This window comes from Talpa europaea (assembly GCF_964194135.1).
Source record: "Talpa europaea genome assembly, chromosome: 11".
Taxonomy (NCBI): domain Eukaryota; kingdom Metazoa; phylum Chordata; class Mammalia; order Eulipotyphla; family Talpidae; genus Talpa; species Talpa europaea.
This window is the reverse complement of record NC_140078.1, coordinates 43,845,625-43,869,352: the sequence shown is the minus strand read 5'-3', so window position 1 is coordinate 43,869,352 and position 23,728 is coordinate 43,845,625. Positions and strand designations below refer to the sequence as shown.

At 40.3% G+C, this 23,728-nt stretch overlaps 1 protein-coding gene across 2 annotated transcripts in view; it reads right to left on the bottom strand.

Annotated features, from left to right (window-relative positions):
- Positions 1 to 23,728, bottom strand: part of LOC311180376 (protein cordon-bleu-like) — a gene marked incomplete at both ends in the record, with an annotated part of 210,160 nt that overhangs the window by 28,832 nt on the left and 157,600 nt on the right. The window lies entirely within an intron of this gene.

Here is a 23,728-nt window from a genome sequence, read left to right as displayed (position 1 = left end):
AATTTTCCTGAAGATATATCCAAGTTGGGGGGGAAATCATCTATAGATAGAGGATGGATTTGTTCTTTTGAGGAGAATTGGGGGCTCAAGGTATCCTTCTCCCTCCTCTAGCAGAAGGCACCTATAGCAGAACAGAACCCTGATGGGAATGGAGAATGACTGCTGAGAAGTGGGGAGGCTCCCCTGTGAGCTGCTGCCTTGCAACAAAGCAAGGGTCAGTGCCCAGTGAGGTTTGGATTTCTGGCAGTTCTGACTGTGTGACCGGGTGGGCTGGACCCACTTTGTTCTTGAGGACTTGTGCAGAGATCAGAGATAGTACAGGAACGCAGACAACTTCCATGCTGGCCATAGAATATTCAGGGAGGATGAATAAGTACAAATAAAGGCAAAAGTCAAGCTCCAAGTCTGGAGGCTGGGGTCAAAGAACATGTAGGAAACAGAAGTCCCTATATATGGGTCTTGGCTTGCCCCAAGTTGTGTGTCTATTTTTGTTTGTTTATATTATTTATTTGGTCTGTAGCTGTTTCTATTTGCTTGTATTATTTATTTGGCCTTGGACTTCTCCAGGATTCTTCCCTTCTGATACATCCTCAGGCACAACCCCTGCCTACTCAGCTGATTCACCCATCAGGGGGTCTTGAACAACTGCTCCAAGATCCCCCAAGGTAAGAGAGCTCTTGTGGAAACATGTTTGAGTATTAATACTAAAAAAAAAAAAAAAAAAAAAGATATCGTTGAGATGACATCACATTCTTATCTTAGGAGGAAGTTGGGAGTACTCAGCACCTTGCAGAGTCCCTAAATCCAATCAAGAATATGATCACATGGTCACCAGTGAAATATAACATACAAGGACTCAGAATATTGAATTTCCCTGCGTAATTTTCATGTCAAAAGTTAATCTTGCTGTTAAAGAATATGCCACCATTTTATTTTGGTCACTATAAATATAGCAGTACTTTACTTACAGTAAAGCAGTACATCATCCCAGGCAGATGGAGAGGGTAAATTCTAACTGAAGTGATATACAGCCATATTACTATTAAATGCTTTTTAAAAATTAGTCTTTCTAGTAACTGTCAAACATAACAGGCCTATATCCAAGGTTTGGTGAATGTTTTTCAGTTATTTGCCTATTATTAGGTGAGTATAAGGTCAAGTTAGATATACATTCTGCCACTGAAATTCCAACACCCATGAAATGTTTTGGGATTCTGGTTTTTTTCTTGCACTTTGAGAAAGGCTAAATAGACTTCAACTAAACTCTGATGATATGGGTTAAGTCAACGACTCCCTTGGTTGTTTATATTCCATCTGCTAAAATTAAAACCCTCTTCACAGGTGGGAGCAGGAGTGCTGCCAGGGAAAGCAATTTCTATCATCACCATCTGTGGTAATTCCAGAAAGTAAAACACTGGGCATGCTTCATGGAAAGTTATGAGAAGAAACAAATGTTGCTGTTTAAGCACTTTCTTTCTACTTCACCTAGAACAATATGGCCTAAAACAGAACACTTAGATGCTTTTGGTTTTAAAACAAAGGTTGTAACACGGAATTCTCAAGTCACATTTCCCTTCACATTCTCCACTGTGTACCAAAGAATACTGCACCACTTTTAACAGTTGCTTTTTAAGGGTTAATTTATCAGCTAGATATATGCATAGATAGTTATTTGCAGGTTTACAATCTTTTTTATATTTGAAGTAATGGTGGGAAAAATCCTTCTTTTACAATTTCATACCCATGTAGGTAAGAAAGGTGCCAATCACTGGTGGTGGCATTCCACAGGCATGCCTCTCTCCTCTCCAAATGCTGATTGCTTAGCCGAGCACTTGGATGCTGGCAGAGGCCATGGATATACTTTCATTCACCACAGACACTGACAGAAGATGACAGGCTTTTAGATAAGAAAGAAGCCTGGGAAGTACAGGATGAAAGAAAAAAGAAAAAAAAAAAACAGCCAGAATCTCCTTTAGAAACAAAAGTGACAATACGCAAATAAGTGAAATTACAATGGCTTCCCCCCACTTGAGCAAACAAACCCTAGTCTAAAAGAATGGACTCCCACCTAGAAGTCAACAAACATCCAGTTTCTTATTACTCTGCCAGTGTCATTCTTACTGTGACCAATCTTTTCCTCAGCAAAACCCCAGAGTACATCTGTCTTCAGAGCCTATCTACCACAGTGTCAACTCACCTTCCATGCCATTTTCTGCAAATTCTTTGTCTACTCCCAATTGTGCTCCTTCCTCTGCATGATGCTCCTCCAGGCTTCCTCTTTCTCTTCTTTCTTTGTTTCTTATCCATTCTTATATTCCCAACTATTTCCTCCATATGAAGAATTCTAAAACACTGTCTTTGTGTCTACCTCTGGGCTGCAGACATAAGTGCTAACTGGCATGCCATGTGTGATTTCTGAAGACACTTCAGATACAATGTATCCCAAATTAGAATCCATAGCTCTAAAACTAACCAGATGTTTAGGCATGGAGATGGTTTAAATAACATTTCAAAAGCATAAAGGAGAAAACAATAAAAATCTTCAAGGTGGATTTTAAAAGTATATTCTGAACTAAACCAATAAATGTTAGTGGGTCAAGTTACTGGTCTTTGACAAAGGAGCAAAATCAGAACAAAAGAGGAAACAAAGTCTTTTCATCTATTAATTCTAGAACAACCAGACATTCGCTTGCAAAAACTGAATGTGGAGCTAGACCTACCCATCACAAAAATGAATTCAAAATGAATCATAAACCTAAATGTAAAATGCAAAACTATTAAAAAAAACTAGCAGATAACATTTGAGAAAACCTCCATGACTGTGGGTTTGGTGATGACATTTTAACATAAGAAATAACTATTAGCTGGATTTCACCAAAATAAAAAAAAATCTGTTCTGCAAAAGACACTGTCAAGAGAACAACAGGACAAGCCACAAACTGGGAGGACATAATTGCAAGGCACATCTGACAAAGTACTGTTATCCAAATATATTAATAAACTCTTAAAATGTAACAATAGAGACCACCCTGGGCCAAAGGGCTTAACAGACATCTCACAAAAGAAAATAAACAGATGGCACATGAAAAGCACATGAAAAGATGTTCTACATCATAGGTTGTCAGGGCAACACAAATCAAAACAATATGAAACCACTACACACCTATGAGTATGGCCAAAATCTGGAACACTCATACCAAACAGTGGCGAGTCTGTGGAGCAGCAGGAAGCCTGATTCACTGCTGGTGAGAATGCAAAGTGGCACAGTCACTCTGAAAGAGTTTGGTGATTTCTTGCAAAACTAAACATACACTTACTATATGATCCTGCAAATATGCTCTGTGGTATTTATCCAGAGGGGTTGAAAAACCCATGCACAGATGATGATAACAGCTTTATTTATAACTTCCCAAACCTGGAAGAAACCAAGATGCCCTTCAGTAGGTGTTTGGAAAAACTGCTGTTATGTCATGACAACAGAATATATATAGTGCATCAAACCATGGAAAGGAAATTTAAATTTGTATTACTGAGTAAAGAAATTAATCTGAAAAATCTACTGCATGATTCCAGTTATATGGCATTTGGTAAAAGGCAAAACTATGGAGACAGCACAAAAATCAGGTTGAGGGCACGGGGAAGAACAGTAGGAGCACAGAGGATTTTCAGGATAATGAAGACACTCTGTTTACGTTTGTCTAAGCCCACAGAATGTACAACACCAGGAGTGAATTATAATCTAAACTATAAATTTTGGGTGATGATGATCTGTCAATATAGATCCACGAATGTAACAAATTTCCAATACTGGCATGGTATGTTGATAATGGGTGATGCTGTGTGTGTGTGTAGGGGGGTGTGTATATGGCAACTTTCAGTCCCTTTAGCCCAATTTTGCTAAAAACATAAAACTGCTTAAAAATAAAGTCTATTTCTATATTCAATTAAAAAAGTGTTCTGTCTACATGGAGGAACTACCTTTGTTATGAACAAGGACTTCTATTTCAATTGGTGGAATTTGGACCGCTTTCCCAGATTTTTCCTGTGGATCAGTTGATATGTTTATTTTGTGGCCCCTGAAGTTGGAAAAAAAGGATGACAGAGAATTTCTAAGATATGGGACATTTAAGTGAACAATAGAGCTTATTAATATGTACCTTAAAAATTAATCCTAAATATGAAATTACCTCCAGTGGCAACCAAGTCATAGGAAACAGCTCTTGGAGCTCAATGAACTTCCATATGGTACTGATTTCCCAGGGAGGCATTGTCTACTCAACATATCTTTCAGAGAGATTCTAATACTTTCTTCCATGACCCCAAGAGTTTGACTAACAGCTGTGACCAGATCCTGCTCTAGGTGGTTGACTTGCCGCTGTAACAGAATCCTGCTAAGAACAAGCATGCACAGGGCTCAGGTGAAGGACATGTGCAGTGAGACACAGTCAGGCTTGTCCTGGCCCCACTGGCTGCTGCTACCCAAATCCAGCTCAGTTTGGAACATAAAAGGCGCACATTCACAGTGCAGACAGCTTTTGAATGTTCCCAGACATATCCCCAACATTATGCTCCTCACAAAGCACAGCCCACAATCAAGGGAGAAAAATACCCACAAGTATAGTCTTCCGTGAGTTGTGGGAGCCTCAGACATCTTAACTTTCTTCAGAAAAATTATAAAGCTGCTCTGGGCCTCCCCTGGTGTCATAGGCGGTTGAGCGCCACACTGTGAAGCTGTCCACAGCCTCTGCAGTGCCAGTTCTATCCTGGCCGGTCAGTGAGGGCCCCACATGGCATGGCAGACCTCTTCTATTGTGCCCAGTGCTCCCCTCAGCAGTGTGTTTCATCAGTCTGCCTGTTCTGTTCCCCGTTCTGTCTCTGGTGGATCCTCTCACCCTCCAACGCCTCTGGCCTGTACCCCGGTTCTTGTATAAAATAAATAAATAAATCCTTAAAAAAAAGAAAAAGAAAAATTATAAAGCTGCTCTGGCACAGGGCTAGGGTGTAAAATGCATGCTCTGCAAAATCTCCTTCCTCAGGGAGGTCCAAGCTCCCACGCATCCAGGGACTAGACATACACTGCAGATGACAGTTTATTTGGACTGTCTACTTTTCATTACAAGTTTTGTTGATTTCAGCATCAGGTTTTTAGCAATATTCTTAAGCTACAAGCCGATGTGTTAAGTGCAACCAAAACTCATAATATGTGAAGGCAATAAAATAGGAACTATGCACATATAATGAAGACAACCAGGCTTTATTATTCTACTGGTTGTTAGAACTATGTAATAAAAAATAAAAGCTTTTATGAACTACCATTGCTATTATTTATAGTTTCCACTAAGAAGCCACACTCTTACTTTTATCTCATCTCCCTCCAATCATCTTCTATTTTCTCTCACAAAACATTTTTTGTTAAGAAGCTTTTCTTAACTGGAAGATTTTATTATCACCCATTTCTATGGATTACATGACTAACGTGGTCCCTTAACATTCTTGGCAAACACAGAAAACTAAACAGAAAAACACAACAACACAAAGAATACCATGCACCTTTTGTGTAGTTATACCTACCAAAACAATACATTCTGAATAAAAAGCATTTTCTATGGTAGAATGAAACTTTTATAAATAAATCATTCCTTTTTAATAGCATTTGGAATATTTTTTTTTCCGTACCAGGAATATATTATTTGCTGTTCTCAGTACTTAATATTTTAGTTTACCAGAAATAGGAAACAAACTTGAACTTGAAATGTAGCTCTTTGTGTAAACTAAAATTTTTATTTTTTTTTTAGTATTTATTTATTTATACAAGCATTGGGTAGAGTCAGAAGCGCGGGAGGGTGAGAGAATTCACCAGAGCCAGAAGAGAGAGCAGAGCAGGCAGACTGACGAAGTACACTGCTGAGGGGAGCAGCGGGTGGCAGGAGAGGTCTGCGCACCATGTGGGACCCTCGCTAGGTTGCCGGGTATCAAACTAGAGCTGCAGAGGCTGCAGGCAGCTTCGCAGCCCAGAGCTCAACAGCTGCGCCACCGCGGAGGCCCTCTTTTTTTTTTTTAAAAAAAAGATTTATTTATTTATTTATACAAGAACCTGGGTATAGGCCAGAGGCGTGGGAGGGTGACAGGATTCACCAGAGACAGAGTGGGGAACAGAACAGGCAGACTGACTGAAATACACTGCTGAGGGGAGCAGCAGGAGAAACAGGAGAGGTCTGTCGTGCCATGGTGGGACCCTCACTGGGGGGCCGGGATCGGAGGCTGCGGATAGCTTCACAGTGCAGCGCTCAACCACCTCCACCACCAGGGGAGGCCCTAAACTAAAATTTTCTATTTGACATGCATTGTCTAAAAATATTCCAGGCCTGTGATTGAACTGGAACATTTCCAGAAGGCCTCAATCTATACAATCAAATCACTGTCCACCCTCGTGAGTTGAAGACCAAAATGATGCAAGCTGTGGCTGTGTCAAAAATGCATATTTTCTACGTTATTCTGTCTGCTCCTCCCATTAGTGCAAATTAGTTATTTTAAGAAGGTGGCCAACACTCTAAACTGTTGTGAAACATACAAGCCTAGACTCTGTATTCACATCAGAAACCTTCACCTTCCCATCCACAGGGAACTTGCTAGAAAGAGGTCCAGTTCAAGGCTATGTTCATCACAATGCTGCGATTGGGGGCTGCCTGGCACATACAGCCAGAGCTGGACAGGGGGACAGGTTATACAACAACAAGACCCACAGGCCAGCTTCAATAATGTCAACTAGTCCTCACCTCAGTGTTACTATTCTGTTATCACCAGCTAAGGCCCAAGTGTGGATCCCTTTCTAGTCCAAATGCAGAAATACTAATAAGTACACTGATGGAACCTTTAACTATCTTCTAAAACCAAGATCTCACGCTAGGAGGAAACTTTAAATCATAAAAAAAAAATCGTAACTGGACCAAGACCTGTGTTAATACTGTTCCTGTAAAGCTGATAAATTTGCCACAATGTTGCACATATTTGTACTGAAGTACCAGGAGAATCCAGATGTTACCTGCACTGACATGGCACAAATGGATGAGGGTATGACCTGTCCCATTTCCCTAAAGAGGATTCCCAGCACTGATTCTGTGTCAGACATTTACACAATCAAAGATAACCAGATTGAACGAGATGTCAATGTATTTCCTATTGCTTACAGAAATAAGTTTGTGAAGTAATTTTTTTAGAGACAAGGAAAGTGTACTGATAAAGTGAAACATGATCACTTTAATTTTTGTCTTTCACCTAATACATGACAAGAAATTAAGACAAAAAGATAACGTGCATGTTCCAACAAATGGTACATCAACTATTCTCTGTCCCCAAAAAACAGTGTCTTTGCAACAGATATCCCTGTGTCAGGAATTGGCTTCTCCCAGACCTTATCCAGAGATTTTATGGCTGTTTGGCTCTCTCATATTTTATCTCTTCCCTCACTTTTCAGAGACTTGTTACTCTTCTGAATATTGGTCCCGGATTTTCAGGACAGAAAACAAGAGATCATGTACTATTTTCTTGAGTCTAAACATAATCTACTGAGTGCATGGTAATTTCTACTGTTGTATTAGGGGGCAGGATTGGTGAGGGGTAAGAACAAAGAGGAAAGGAAGCACAGTGGACTACAGTGGTAAACTATGGGTGATTCAGTGGTGGGTATACTATAGTAGTGATACCAGATGGGGGAGTATCCTAACGTTACTGCAATTAAAAAGAAATAAATTTATAAAATATGTAAATAAACTTGCAAACAAAAATTTCTATTATTGCATAAAAATTATCATAAATTTAGTGCTTAAAAACACATGTATTTATCATCTCACATATTCCTATGTGTTAAGAGTTCAGTACTTTTCAGCTGAGTTCTCTGTTTAGGAGTTCACAAAGCTATTGTCCATGAGTGATCAGGCTGTAGTATTCACTTGCAAGTTAATTATGCTATTAGAAGAGTTCCTTCCCTTGCACCTACTGATCTGAGAGGCTTGCCCATTACTGACTGTGGCCTGAGAGCCATCTTCTGGTCTTAGAAGCCACTGATATTTCCTGCTTCATAGTCTTATGGCTCTCTTTAAAGGTAGTTCATCATCTCATGTTGCTTGTTGCTTTGAGACTAGCAGATAAGTCTCTCTCTCCTGTTTGCTAAAAGAGAATCTTACTGAAAGTGTAATCAAGGGAGTGACATGTCTATGATCTATGGGTCAAAGCAAGTCGAAGATCTGAATGCTTTCAAAGAGAAGGACTCATATGAGGATGGGATTCTGGGGGCCACAAGGACTGAAATCTGCAGTCCTTAATTCCTTAATTTGCTGTCCTTAGAGATAAAGTAATGTACCCAGGGCTGTACAAGTCAGTGTTGGTGGGACCACAAATTCTAATCAAGACGAAGCACACATCCTCTCAGTAAATGACACACATCCCAACAAGGAGAGTTATTCTCCACACTATGGAGCAATCTGGACTCAGTGACAGAAAAGAATCAGCACAAGCATGCTACCCATAATTAGCCCCACCCAGTCTCTCTAGAATACCTGTACTCTCTGTGATACCTGTTGCTGAGAACCCTCCAACATGAATCTGCTTCCTATGTCCCAGGTGATGTGGAGGCATTTTCTAACCCAATATATAATTAATGTCACCAGAGAGTAGATGCTTTTCTGGTCCCACTGTATATCTCATATGATTTTTATCACCTCTCTGAAATTACTATAATACTCAGGTTATGTAATCTAGAATCTGTTATAATCCTAATGTCCTCTATATGTTGACATAATTTCCAAAGGTTTTCATCACGAAGTAGCTCCATACTAATGAGAATATGAGTTTCATAAATAACAGCTGTAAAAGTGTCAATCGAAGAATCAAATGCTTTCTCCGAAGCTGCGATTTACTAGTTGGCTCACACAGGCAAATCTCATTAACAATGGCCCCTTGTTTACAAAGTAAAAGGAGAACTTTAAGTTCTTTATATATACACCACTTTCACCTCTAAAATTAGAAATTGTACCTTGAGCCTCTTGATGTAATATGGAAACTAGAAAGTAAGAAAAGTTTCTAAGGAAAAAAAAAGTTTTATCACAAATACAGGCAACTGTCTGTTGCATGTAAACACATGTGCCCCTCATAGAACAGGGGTAATGGTGACAGGTATTATCTAGGTGTTTACCAAATTCCCAAAGTAAGATTTTCCTCATAAAAAGAATATTCATCCAGTTAGAGCTATAAGTATCTGAAAATCCTTGATAATTTTGTAAGCATTACAATTCCTATTCACATTTTGACCCTTCAAAACAACCTTGGGGGTGTATTGATAGATAGGAATGAGCATTATTCCTATTCTACTTCTTAGGAACTGAACTCAGAGAAGTTGGCTGACTTTTGAGTGACTTGCTTATAGCTCTACAGATAGTAAATGGATGAAAAAGACCAGGCAACTTCTCAGTCTCCAGGTTTTACTTAAATACAAGATGTTTCATTTTAATTGCTGACTGCCAGAGCAAAGACATGCTACATGTTTTCAGATTTCTTGTTGCAGTTCTGTTTTGGTGCTTAACATATGGTAGTAAAACTGAAACACTGTTCCCACTCAACAATTCACCCTCACCCCTCCCCACAGCTTCTGGCACATACTCAGTCTACTTTCTAACCTCTTGACTATTCTAGTGACCTCAAAGAATGGATTCGTATTTTTTTTTTCTGTGACTGGTTTATTTCAGTTAGCTTAATGTTCTGAGTTCATACATGTTGTACTGTATGTCAGAATTTCCCTCCTTTTTGAGGCTGAATACTATTCTACTGTCTGCATATATCACATTTTATTATCCATTTACCTATCTGTGAATATATTGCCTACTTCCACCTCTGGCTACTGTAAGTAAAGCTGCCAATAACAGGGGTGCAAATCTCTTCTCCATACTCTGCTTTCATTTGGTTATATACCCAGAAGGAATTCCTGGTTCACATAATTTTATTTTTACTATTTTGAGGAAAAGCCATCCTGTTTTCTGTAGTGGCTGCACCATTTTACATTACCACCAAGAGTGTACAAGGGTTGCATTTCCTCCACATACTTGACAACACCTGTATTTTGGGTTTTTGTTGTTTTGCTTTGTTTTGTTTTATAGCAACCATCCTAACAGGTGGGGAGTGGTATCTAATTTGGGCTTTGATTGGTATTTCCTTAATGATCAATGATGTTGAGCATTCTTCCATGTGCTGATAGGCCCCTTATGTTTCTTTAGAGAAATATCTGTGCAAGACCTTCATGATAAGATTGTTTATTCTTTGTTGTTAAGGTCTGGATATTAACCTCTGGTCAGATGAGATTTGAAAAAAAAACTTTTCCAATTTCTATTTTCATTATGTTGACTATGTCCTTCAATGCACACATGTAAAAACTTCAATGAGACTAAAACTGCATGAACTTGGCTAGAGAGTAAATCCAAGGTATTTTAAGATTAAGGTCAACTGACCACAAGGAATCTAGAGCAGACAAGACTGGGTTGGTAACTTCAAAAAAAGATGGGGGTGGATAGAACTCTGCACTTGGCTTCCAAACAATGAGTAAGTGCCTCTAAGAAAATAATTAGGGTCCTTTATATTATAAATTTAATGTATTGATTTGTATTTTAAAATCTGCTTATCTGATTGTTGATTATCAAGGTGATTGGCAGGAATTTTAAAAATACTTAGATATAAAGAACCGAAATTTAAAGGTAAGAAAATACTTAAATCATATTTTTTCCAGTTTACCTTTATAATGAGAAACATGACTATTGACATGATTGATAAGTAAAATCAAGCCAACAAAAATAACAAAGTATAAGGGCACTGTAGTGGCAGGACAGGCCACTGAGCAGGATATCTATGATCCGTGCAAACCAGGTAAATGAAAGCCCTGGAGCCCTCCGTGGCGTTCTCAGGTTTTTACTGAGCTTTTACATGTAGTGCAGCAACCAGGTACACGGCACGCAGGGGTGCCAGGGACCAAGAGGCCAGTACCAGCAAGGCTTTACTCTGGGCTTCTCTGGAGTCCTTTCTCCTGCCTCTTGTCTCCTGCTTCTGCTTCTCTGAGCAACTATCTCCATATGGCTGCCATGACCCACAGAAGTAAAAACACAGCTTACAACAATGTAACAACTGCAGGTGCCCCATCAGGCTGGGCAATCCTAATCGTGGGAGGGCAGAAAAGCCTGAAAACCATTTACCCTATAGCATGAACAGCATATTTACACAGTAAGACTCTATAATGCAAGGCCCAGCTTTTTATTTCCTTCACGTCACTAAAATGTCAATGTGTAGGAAAGCAGAAAGCTCACTTTTCATTTTGATCTTATCAAAGAGGCCTTCATAAAATGTCATACTCTAATGATGGCTAAAAATGTGTAAGAATCTAATCTTCGTCAAACACTTGCTTCTTTAGTTGGAAAAGTCTGAAAGGAAACAATTCATAACAAAAGGTGGATGAGAAACAACTAAAATAGCACATTTCCTTTCCCTGTGAAGGCTCATTATTGACGCCCTGTTATCTCCACCCAAGGAAGTTCCTTGGCAGCAAGGGCTGTTTTTACAGGCTCTGTAGTGAGACCCCACAGGCTCATGGGAAGGTTTGTTTTGGCAAAGGAATTTGGTTTCTTGTGAACACAATGCCATCCTCATCTTCTCATCTCCAGAGAAAAAGGAAACATCCCTGTCCGGGAGGTATCTCTTCAGCATTTCCACTTCCTCTAACATTTTAGAAAAAATTGCTCTGTACCATAATAAATTTTGTATTTGTTTTTTTCCCCATATTTATGGTACAAGGAATATATTTATTATGAAAGGAATTAGTGGAAACCCATGATTTAGTTTTGCCCTAGTTTTGTTTATTAAATAGTCAGACTTACTTTATATCTGAAATATCTAAAAATTCAATGAAAAATTAGTTTTTTAAAATGTAGACCCAAAAGCAGTTTTGTTAGGTTTAGAAGAACATTACACAGCTCTACTTCTTTTATTGTTTACTCAAAATTTTCCTTCTTTTTTTTTTCAAGGACAAAGGTCAAGATTTAACTCTTCTATTAAGACTTTTGAAGTTCCATGACATATTGTATAAGCAGATAAGCAGATTTTCATAAATTGAGGGAAGCTAAAATATACAGGAGGCATCTCAAAATATCAGCATATACCACATTTAAGCTGCAATGATGTATTTCACAGGGATTTGGCCATGCCTGCAAAAATGACATGGTATTTCATCTTTTCAGTATAAATTTAATATAGGTTTTAGACTTGTCACGTTTATATCCCTACAGCACAGGCACACCCAGATGAAATGAACTCACGTAGGTAGTAGTGACACCTAGAGAGGAGTATTGCAGATATACGTGCAGGGGTACTTTTTACTAGCTTGTCAGTGTTGCTTAACTTCCTTGATGAAGGCCATGGATGAAGGTAAAATGAATTTGTACCTGATAGATGTTTCAACTGCAGTGTGTTACTTATGTGAAAAATGGAGCACAGATATGTTCTTCCTTCTAGAAGATTTTTAGAAATATATTTAATCCTTGAGTTTTGACTCTCCAATAACAAATGCATGATTTCCCAGTAAATGCTAAGGAAATAAGTGGGCTCTTCCCTTTCAAATGTTCTATTTGAGAATTTTTTTTAAAGACTTATTTATTTATTTATACAAGAACCAGGGTCCAGGCCAGATCCGCAGGAGGGTGAGAGGATTCACCAGAGACAGAGTGGGGAACAGAAGAGGCAGACTGATGAAATACACTGCTGTGGGGAGCAGCAGACGAGACAGGTGAGGTCTGCCTCACCCTGTGGGACCCTCACCAGCCAGCCGGGATCGAACCAGCAGTGCAGAGGCTGCGGACAGCTTCACAGCGCGGTGCTCAACCACCTGTGCCACCAGGGGAGGCCCTATAATTGAGTTTTTTTTTTAATTTTTTTTTTTTATTTATACAAGAGCTGGGGTACAGGCCATAGTTGCGGTAGGATAAGAGGATTCACCAGAGACAGAGTGGGGAGCAGAACAGGCAGACTGCTGAGGGGAGTAGCGGGCGAGACAGGAGAGGTCTGCCTCACCATGTGGGACTCTTCCTGGCCGGCCGGGAATCAAACTGGTGCTAAGGAGGCTGTGGAGAGTTCACAGTGCTGCGCTCAACCCGCTGCGCCACAGGGGAGGCCCTGAGAATTTTTTACAAAAGATTTATTTATTTATGCATACAAGAGCTGGGGTACAGGCTAGAGATGCCGGGGGTGAGAAGATATACCAGAGACAGAGTCGGGAACAGACAGGCAGGTTGACTAAAGTACACTGCTGAGGGGAGCAGCGGGTGAGTCAGGAGAAGTCTGTTGTGCCATGTGGGTTGTTCCCTGGCCAGCCGGGGATCAAACTTGTGCTACAGAGGCTGCGGATTGCAGTGCTTAAACCCTTGGGCCACCAGGGAGACCCCTCTATTTGAGAATTTGTAGCAACAAGATCAAAAACACATGCTGCCATGTTCCCTGTATCATTTCTGCCAGAGGCTGCAGACTGGAGATTCCAGCCATATTTCCCACTCAGTACAAAGCCACCCAATGGTCCATTTCCCTTCACTTAGCACCCACCCACCCACCAGAGTTCCTGCAGGAAAGCTGTTCCTGTCACTTTACTGCTCATTGTAAATCTCGATATCTGAGTTAGTACAAGAGAGATAAGAACAACAACACATACTTCATGAAGATTTTGTACAGATTACATTAAATGAGATGATACATATGAGGTGTACACACAGTAGATGAACTACACCGAGAACAGAACTGTTTGGGAGTCATTGTCCATTTTAATGCTGACCTTGTGGCCAACTGGCTGAGGACTGGATGAAATGCCCTCTCTGTTCAGCAGCCCCAGAAATGGTGTATGCTGGTGAGTGTATGTTGTGTGAATGGTCTGCATAATGGCCTTTCATGCCAAATTGATTTAACATATAAAACCCTACAAGTCAGGATAACTAGGACTTTATCCAAAATTTGTATGCCAACTACTGGGAAGCAATTGAGCAGTGACACCTTCCTCCAGTCAAGTCTCTGGTCCCTGATTCAATCTACATCTGGGGAAATGTCCCCTGAATTGGGATTAGAATGGAATCATACAAAGAAAAAGATTGCAAGTGGGGATTTCCCATGAAATTCTTTTCTGTTGTTGAATAAGACCCACATAGAATAATCTACTCATGAAAGGGTCATTCATTTGCTGGTATTTTGGGAGCATAAACTGTCTGTTCCAGCTGAATACTGAGAGCTTTATAGGAATGTCTTTGATCTGTCCTTGAATGCTATTGAAGAAGAAAGTTAGGACATGGGTATAGGGAGTCAGGAACAGGGTGTCCACGTCCATTTATCAGCTTGATTGAAAAACAAACACATGGGCCTCCCCTGGTGGTACAGGTGGTTGAGCACTGCGCTGTGAAGCTGTCTGTACCTTCTGCAGCGCCAGTTTGATCCCAGCCGGCCGGCAAGGGTCCCACATGGGGTTTGATCCCAGCCACTGGTGAGGGTCCCACATGGTGCGGCAGATCTCTCCTGTCGCGCCCCCTGCTCCCCTCAGCAGTGTATTTCGTCAGTCTGCCTGTTCTGTTCCCCGCTCTGTCTCTGGTGAATTCTCTCACCCTCCCGCGCATCTGGCCTGTACCCCGGTTCTTGTATAACTAACTAAATAAATCTTTTTAAAAAAAAGAAAAAAACAATCACAGACCAGAAAGGTGATCCCCCCAATTCAATTAAAAATGAAATGTTCAGGGGCTTCCCCCAGTGATACAGGAAGTTGAACACAGCACTGTGAAGCTGTTCACAGCCTCCACAGTGCTGATTCGATCCCAGCCACCTGGCGAGAATCCCACATGACGCGGCAGACCTCTCCTGCCACCCGCTACTCCCCTTAGCAGTGTATTTCGTCAGTCTGTCTGTTCTGCTCCCCGCTCTGTCTCTGGTGAATCCTCTCACCCTCCCCCACATCTGGCCTGTACCCCGGTTCTTGTATGCATGGATAAATAAATCTTTAAAAAAAATATTTAAAAAAACAAAATGTTGAAAATACCAACATTATAGCACAATAGCAATGGACCAAAGCTGGTTCTGGAAAGATAGACCAGGTAATGTGGACAAGCTCAGTGGACCTTGGTAGCCTAGGAGACCCTTGCAGTCCCACCCAATACACAAGAGCCAGAACACTGAGACACCCAATGACCAAACCCCTGCTCCCTGCCCACTATACCCATATGAGGGCCTCCTTCTCTTCCTCTCAGTGGCTACCAGTCAGGACCCCTCTCCACTTAGAGAGCTTTCCTATTCTTCCTATCTATCAATAAATCTTTTTCTTTCTGTACCTTTGGTCTTCACGTTGAATTCTTTACCAGCCAAAGACAAAAATTGAGAAAGAGTCCACATGGGGTCCTCAAAATATAGGCCTGCCCCCCAAAACCCTGATTCACCATGGCAAAGACTGCTTTACACATAAACAGTATCCCAGTTTTTCTTTGTTACTGGATTCTGTCCCTTGCCCCAAATTCACATTTTGAAGTGCTAACTCCACTACTTCAGGATGTTCACTGAGGGTCCCCTAAAGGCAGGTACTCTGCTCAGGATTGGGGATGTAAAGAACATGTCACTCTCCCAGGTCAGGGGTTCAGTCAGGTGGTTGGCAATTACAGGTTTGTGTTCAAGAGGCAGGGATGGCACCAGGCACTGTGGACCTTGCTGATCTTTGCTTCAAGTGGTCCTTCTACATAATGATCTTTCTACAGAGAATAATTAAGGTCTCTTTGAGAAGAGTTGAGAGCATAAGGAGTTTCTACAAGGACAGCCAAGCAGAATATCACAAGTGTAAAATGTGTATTGTGTCATAATGTCTCAGAACAACTCATCAGTCACTGGAGAAACAGGACAGCAGGGATGGAACACCACAAAACCCTCTCAAGAGACTGACTATGGCCTGTGACCAAAGATTCAGGGTGATCGTGCCAGAGGAACTGTACTGTTTTTATCTTACAGAAACTGAAATAACAGAAAACAAATGAAAGACACTGTGCACTTTGCTCAAGAGAAAGACATGATTGGGGAAGTGCCATTTCTTTCCATGATAAGACATTTCTTGCCGAAAGTTGGGATATAGTAAGGGAAAGGGATGAGTGTTCAGCTTGTATTTTGTTTCTGTAAGATTTCTGAACTTTCCAAAGAGAGACATTCACAACAGGTCCAGAAACAAACACACAGAGGAGGCTGAACAGCGGGAATCTCTCATCCTCTCTACACAGAAAAAGGAAAATGACATATGGGCTAGAGGACGAAGGGCAAAAGAAGTGACAGAGTCCACTCATCTCCTTAGGAGAGAAAGACATGTGGTTAGGAGCTACCAAGCTCTAGAAACATAAAATTCCAATCCCACCTTGCAAATCTGAAATGCACTATCCCAAACCTTCTCAGGTGAGGCAAGTACTGCGATGTGAAAGGAGACGCGACACTCCCTCCCAGCAGGGACTGCATTGTTCAAGAGCTAGAGATGTTGGAAGAGAGTCCTGGCAGTGAGTCTGGGTGTACAATTTAAAGTGTATCAAATTCTGGGAAGGTCTCTACAGACACAGGATCCCCACATGCCTGCTAATACCCTCGTTCTCTCTTAGGTTTCTATCATCATTCACAAAGTCACAGAGTCAATGTGTTCCATATTTAAATCCAGCTTTGGAGAAAAAGGAACTCTCCTGCACTGCTGGTGGGAGTGCAAACTGCTCCAACCACTATGGAAACCTGTGTGGAGATTTCGCAATCTGCTAAAGATGGAGCTTCCATATGACCCAGCAATTCCACTCCTAGGTATTTACCCAAAGGACACAGAATCATTAATTCCAAAGGGCACCTGCACCCCTATGTTTATAGCAGCAATATTTACAATAGCTAAGCTATGGAAACAGCCCAAATGTCCAAAAATAGATGACTGGATCAAGAATATGTGGTACATATACACAATGTAATACTACTCAGCAATCAAAAAGATAAACTCGGGGCTCCCCGGTGGCACAGCGGTTGAGCGCTGGGTTGCAAAGCTGCCTGTAGCCTCTGCAGTGCCAGTTCAATCCCCGGCCATCAATCAAGGGTCCCACATGGTGCGCAGACCTCTCCTGCGCCCACTGCTCCCATCAGCAGTGTACTTCATCAGTCTGCCTGCTCTGGTCTCCCCTCTGGCTCTGGTGAATTCTCTCACCCTCCCGCGCTTCTGACTGTACCCAGTGCTTGTATAAATAAATAAATAAATCTTTTTTTTTTTTTTTTTAAAAGAAAAGATAAACTCATGCAATTTGCAGCAACATGGATGGAGCTGAAAGGGATCACTCTCAGCAAAATAAGCCAGAAAGAAAAAGAAAAATATCGGATGGTCTCACACATAGCAGGAATTTAGAAAACCTAAATAAGGGACCAGGAGAAAGACTAAGTATAATAAAATAAAAATAAAAATCGACAAACAACTATAAGCCAGAGACACACTATGGTGGGGGGTAGGAGGGATTACAGTCAAAATAAGGGGGGTGGGAATTATATGGTAATTGTAACCAAGATGAAAAAGCATACAGTGTGCAAAAATGAAAAATGATGTAAAAATATATAAAAAATAAATAAATCTAGCTTTATTTCATTGTTCTGTTTCTGTGAGTGAAGAAGGGGAGACGTCTCTACTTCTCTTTCAAGAAAGGCCAAGGGGGGCCTCCCCTGGTGGCACAGTAGTTGAGCACTGGGCTGCGAGGCTGCCCACAGCCTCTGCAGCACCAGTTTGATGCCTGGCCACCAGCGAGGGTCCCGCATGGTGCACAGACCTCTCCTGCCACCCACTGCTCCCCTCAGCAGTGTATTTCGTCAGTCTGCCTATTCTGTTTCCCGCTCGGGCTCTGGTGAATTCTCTCACCCTCCCGCGCTTCTGACTGTACCCAGTGCTTGTATAAACAAAATAAATAAATCTTAAAAAAAAAAAAAAAGAAAGGCCAAAGGGCCCAGAAAGTCTAGAGGAAGCAGAACTGACAGCCCTGTGCTGGGTGTCCTGAAGGGAACACTCAGCTTGGTCTGAGACTGTTTCCTCATCTCAACTGAGGAAGGGACTTCATTAGCAAACTTACCAGGGTATTTGTGAGATTTAAGTCACACACTGATGAGGAAATACAGTTTATAAATTGTAAAAAAAAAGTGTGATACACATACATGTGGTTATTGTAAAGAAAGCTGATTAAAAGGCATCAGAAGATGAAAGTGACAGGACCCAGACAGCAGGAGAGGAAGTGCTACAAAGCACTGAAGAGAGGAGAGTGACAGAGGAAAGGAGAAGAGAGGAGCAGAATATACAGTGAGAAGAGAAGAAATGCAGAGCTTTTTACTTTGCTGGCATTTTTGTAAGTACGTTCCATTTTATCTTCACATGTTTTCAGATTGTTACACCCATTTAACAGGTGGGAAAGAGGAGCTGGGTTAACTGGGCTATGTACTAAATGGCAGAGCCCAGCCTTCAGCCCGCACCTGCTGTTCCATCCTCTCCCCTGATGGAACATACATTTAAGAGTTCTGGCAGTGGAATTAAAAGACTTCCTGTAATAGTCTAATTTCCTGTCTCTCATAATGATTCAAGAAATGATGCTTCAAGTAATAATGCTTTTCACTAACTTCCCAAGATCCACAGATTTTTCTAGTTCTTCACACAGTATGAAATACTAGAACTGAACACATGGCACTGAGATATCATAGTATCCCAGTATCTCAATATGAATGAGTATCAATTCATATTACCAAGTGCAGGGCTTTGCACATACAATATTCAACAATTATTTATTAAATATATAGGGAAATGTTTCTTAGAAGAATCCATTTTGGGTTAGAGTAATAACTGATCATAACGAAAGCCTCCATCATCTTTCATTTTTTTTTTTATAGAGGCATGCTATTTATTTATTTGTTTGTTTGTTTGTTTTGTTTATACATGTACTGGGTACAGTCAGAAGCGCGGGAGGGTGAGAGAATTCACCAGAGCCAGAGCGGGGAGCAGAGCAGGCAGAAGGACCGAAGCACACTGCTGAGGGGAGCAGCGGGCGGCAGGAGAGTCTGCGCACCATGTGGGACCCTCCTCCGGTGGCCGAGGAGCAGCCGGGGATCAAAACGGTGCCGCACAGGCCGTGGGCAGCTTCACAACCCAGCGCTCAACCACTGCGCCACCGGGGAGGTCCCATCTTTCATTTTAATGGCTACCATCACTTGTCATTTTACTCCCAAAGTAATATTTGAGAAAACATAGCAATGTGCTTGTCCTACTGAAATTTAATGTTGAACATAATGAATGCAGTAATTCAAATACTACAAAACAAAGCTAAATAACTAAAATATTTTTCAAATTGCTTTTTTCACAATAAAAAAAAAAGGTTTCTGTTGTCATCAGCACAAAGCAGGTATATTTGAATGTATATTGACTGGATAAAAAAATGATCAGCTGTTTAGCCTATGTTTGTAGATAAAAATAGCTAAAATTTGACAACAGCATTGTCCAGGAAATTTCCAAAGATACTTATTTTTAATCAAATGACAGATTAAAAAGTGAAGTTTTCTGCCATGTCACCAGCAAAGTGTAGGAGCATCAGCACATGTGATTAATGGGAAGTGTCAGTCAGCCAAATAAAGATGACTTGAAAACATTCTACTCTCATTATTCTCAAAGGCTCCCCCACTACTCAGCAGGCATGGATTAGTTGGTAGGATGCTCATAGTTTTGTAGCCATAAAGATAAAATGCCACTTCAATAAATATTTGTCATTGTTTAAAAGAATGAACCTGTTCCAGGGACCTGGCAATTTTGTATTATATATCTGGTATTTTTAACAACAGAGTTTCACTTTTAAATATAATCTGTCATTTGATTGCTGCAGGGCCCTGGCTAGAGCATACCAGCCTCCCTACCTCAGGCACATTGTCACCTCCATCCCCCAAGTGCTATTTCTCATCTTTACTCTGCTGGGCAGTTTGAGCCTAAGGAAATGAGATACAGGAGATGAGTAACTTGCCAAGGTCACATTCTGAGGAATGACAGAGTGGGGATCTACATCAGGGTCAGTCTCTGATCCCTACACTATGAACTTGAAAAAGCTGCTTTGATTGCTCACATTTTGCAGAGGAAGAACTTTAGGACTAGAAAGTGAGTGAAGGGAGTCACACCCAGGTACCTGTGCCCACAGCCCCTAAGCACAACCCAAATGCCTGTACTGAGCCATGAACAATCCAAGTGGAATATCCTGCACAGTTGAGTTATGTTTCCTTGGGGATTAGTTGCTAAGATTTGGTATACAAGGGAGCTCTGACTCAACACAGGACAACAAGCAAGAAAAGGCAAGAGGTCATCTCAGCATGGAGTAGCTCTTAAGGGCAGCAAAAATCTCACTGATGGTACTGGAAGAAAGATTCCAACCAAAACAGATAACTCCTTTGGCTCTCAACATGAGTACCCAGGTTTCCAATGAAAAGAAGTGAGAGCTATTGTTATTTATTTTAACACAGACTCAGGCATCAGCTAACTCTATAGCAAACTGGATATAATTATTATCCCATAGCATAAATTTATCTATTTCCAGATAACTTTTCTGAATCTTTCCATATGCATTAAAACTATTTACACTGAGTGGCGCTTCTTCCCATATTTGAGCAGTAGTCAGACTTTTGAGCAAGTGGATCAGGGTCAGAGCAGTGTATGGAGATGTGGCTCTTGAAGTGTCATTCACCACAGCAGGTCACCTGGAACCTGCTGAAGTTCAGATTGGTAGGGCTCATCCCTGACCTACTGAATCAGACACCCTGGGGTGAGAACCAGGGAAGGTGTGTTCCAGCAACTCCTCTAGGATGGTTCTCATATCTATGTTTGAAAACACTGACTTAGCATGTGGACCAGACCATATATACCATTCTGTGTGAATGTTCCACATAATTAAAACTACATTTGAGATACGAGGAAAGACACCTTTTGTTTCTTTCATTAGAAATATCTTTGATAAGTTCTTTTAGAAATACAATATACAAGTGATCAACTTATGAGTATTATAATCAGGTAACAAATACTGACATAAACATTACATTTTAAAAAGAAGTTTCAAAAAAACTGGAAGATGGTTGAAATTATTCTGCCTCTCACTAAATACTACATTTTTAGTACTAGTTGATAAGAAAAAAGTCTTTAAATTATAAAAACTTAAGCATTCTCATTTTCTTACAAACTAGTCATGTCCTTGAAATTAAGCCCTGCCTTCTCATTCAGAACACTGGTGTTAGTAACAGTTACATATAAATAAGGCTTTCCTAACAAACATCTTATCTTTATGTGGAAGGAAGTTCATGGAGAAGGAACTGACGTTCTTCCCCAATGATGACGATAATACATTTTTTGGGTGCCTTTCCAAGAAATCAGTAAATAACAAAATACCTTTCATTCAAAAAAAAAAAAAAAGCAAGCTCATAGTAAATGTTAAAATCTTGTCCATATGCTGTTTACATGCTTTAAAAAGAATGAGGCATTTTATCCACTTTTTCTTTGCCAAATAGGTTTCAGTAAAAAGCTTTTACTGCCTCAGGGGGAAGTCCCTTGATTCAACACTACTTTTCATTCAGAATTCCCAGTTCTCTACTTACTGTACATTTTCTCACTCAAGTAGACTTTATACATCATGGATACACATAATAAAACCAGAAAAACATAGCATCTTTTCTAAATGAAAGAAATTTTTTAAAAGCTAATGCAGTTTAGGATCTGTGTTCTATGAAATTAGGAAAATAATTTGTAGTCAAAAATACAGACACTGGCATTTACAGTTTTCATAGCTAAAGAAATAACCCTTTCAATCAAAAGCAGAAAGACATTCCCAGGGATAAATAGTTGAAGGGTGGTATATGTATAAATTTTGATTTGTGTGTTCTGAAAAGGTTCAGAGTCTACAACCAATCAAAATAAGGAGGTTCACTGTAGACAATTACAGGAAGCAGCTTCATGTTCAATCATTCAAGCCTACAATAAAATTATTCACTTTTGTGACTAAATTCCTTTTGCTCAAAAGACATCTAAAATACTATGAAAAATTAAATTAGCAGCACTATGAAAATGTTGAGAAATACAAAAATCAACAATTTCCCTCTAAAATGTGTTGCTACACTATAGGCTTTTCATTCACAGTTTTAGAAGCTTGAGTAGAATGGTGTGTAGACTGGGAACAGGGTGGTCTTTTAGGTCTATCTCTGGGGATAAAGAATACCCCTGCAGGCCAGAAAAAGATGACTTATTTATAAAGACAAATAGACAGACGACCTGATACATGGACAGACAACCAAGACAAGGAAGTAAGAAAGATGTGACCATGCCGCTACAGAAAATCACAAAGGGAATTTCTAGCCATCATGTAGGGGGTCAAGTCTGCACTGTGGGGACAGACTTAGTTTCTTGTTTGTTTTAAGGAAAAGCCCTTTAGTTTATGAAAGAACTAAAAAGGGTTTAAACCTAAGTCTAGTGGGAATGTGATGTTATTGAGCATTGTGAAGCAGCAACAGCTCAGGTAACACTAGAGCAAAGAGTCAGCAAAGTTAACTCCTGAAAAAGGATAAATGAGTTTAAAATGTTGTAAACACTCATGTTTGCAGTATGGAAATGTCCTTGGAAAGCTGGGATACAAGTCAATGAGAAATATCTCAGCTTAATGAAAAATAATGCATCTAGACTTTACATCAAAGGCTTCCCCAGTCTCTCAGAATACATATGGTGCAGGCTGGCTCAGCCTGGAATGCCCTGGAGAACTCCATTTCCAGACGAATTCAAAGTAGGACTACATCCTGGTCACTCTTGGGTGGTGTCCCTGCCACACTTAGCTCAAATAAGGATGGGTTTTAGAAACCAAAAGTTGACATTTTGAAAGCGTCACATTCGAAGTCAGGAAAAGAGAAGTTACTATCAAAGAGTAGTAGGAAAAAAGTGAAGGTTGGCTATTTTAAATAATGTTTCAAGGTACCTGTGAATAAAGAGAGGAGAGGAACCAGAATGGGGACACCAGATGCCAAGGATAAGGAGCAATGAGCAGGTCATGACTTAGAAAGGCATCAAGTTGCTCAAAGATAAACATAAAAGAGGAGACTTCTGAAATCAAAGGTTCTCCCCAAATAAATGCTATATCACAAGAAAGCAACATAATATGCAAAGTGTTCTCAGTTTTCATGTGAATCTGAATTTGGGGCATCTATATATTATCTATCACTCCTATTCTATACAAACTTCGTATTTCTTAAAGTTCTTAACTATATAATTTCCTCATTAAGTAATCACGATGCCCACAATTTCAATGCTAAAAATAATGTAAATGTTAATCACTTTACATAGAAATAAGGCTAGAGGCACAAAAATAGTTTCCTCCCTTCCATGATGGAAACAAAATGACAGCTAACCTTGACTTCTATTGATAAATAAAGCTTCAATATTCATCCTGCACTCTAGCCACTGAAGCCACAAGCTTGAAGGATTATATTGTCCACAGGGAACTTTCAGAGAATTAACTGGTTTACGTAAAAGGCACACTGGTCAGTGTGACGGTGTCTCAAAATATTAAAAGTGGATCTTCACTTGACCTAATAATTCCACTCCTAGGTATCTATCCAAAAAATTCAAAAACACTAATATGAAATGCAATCA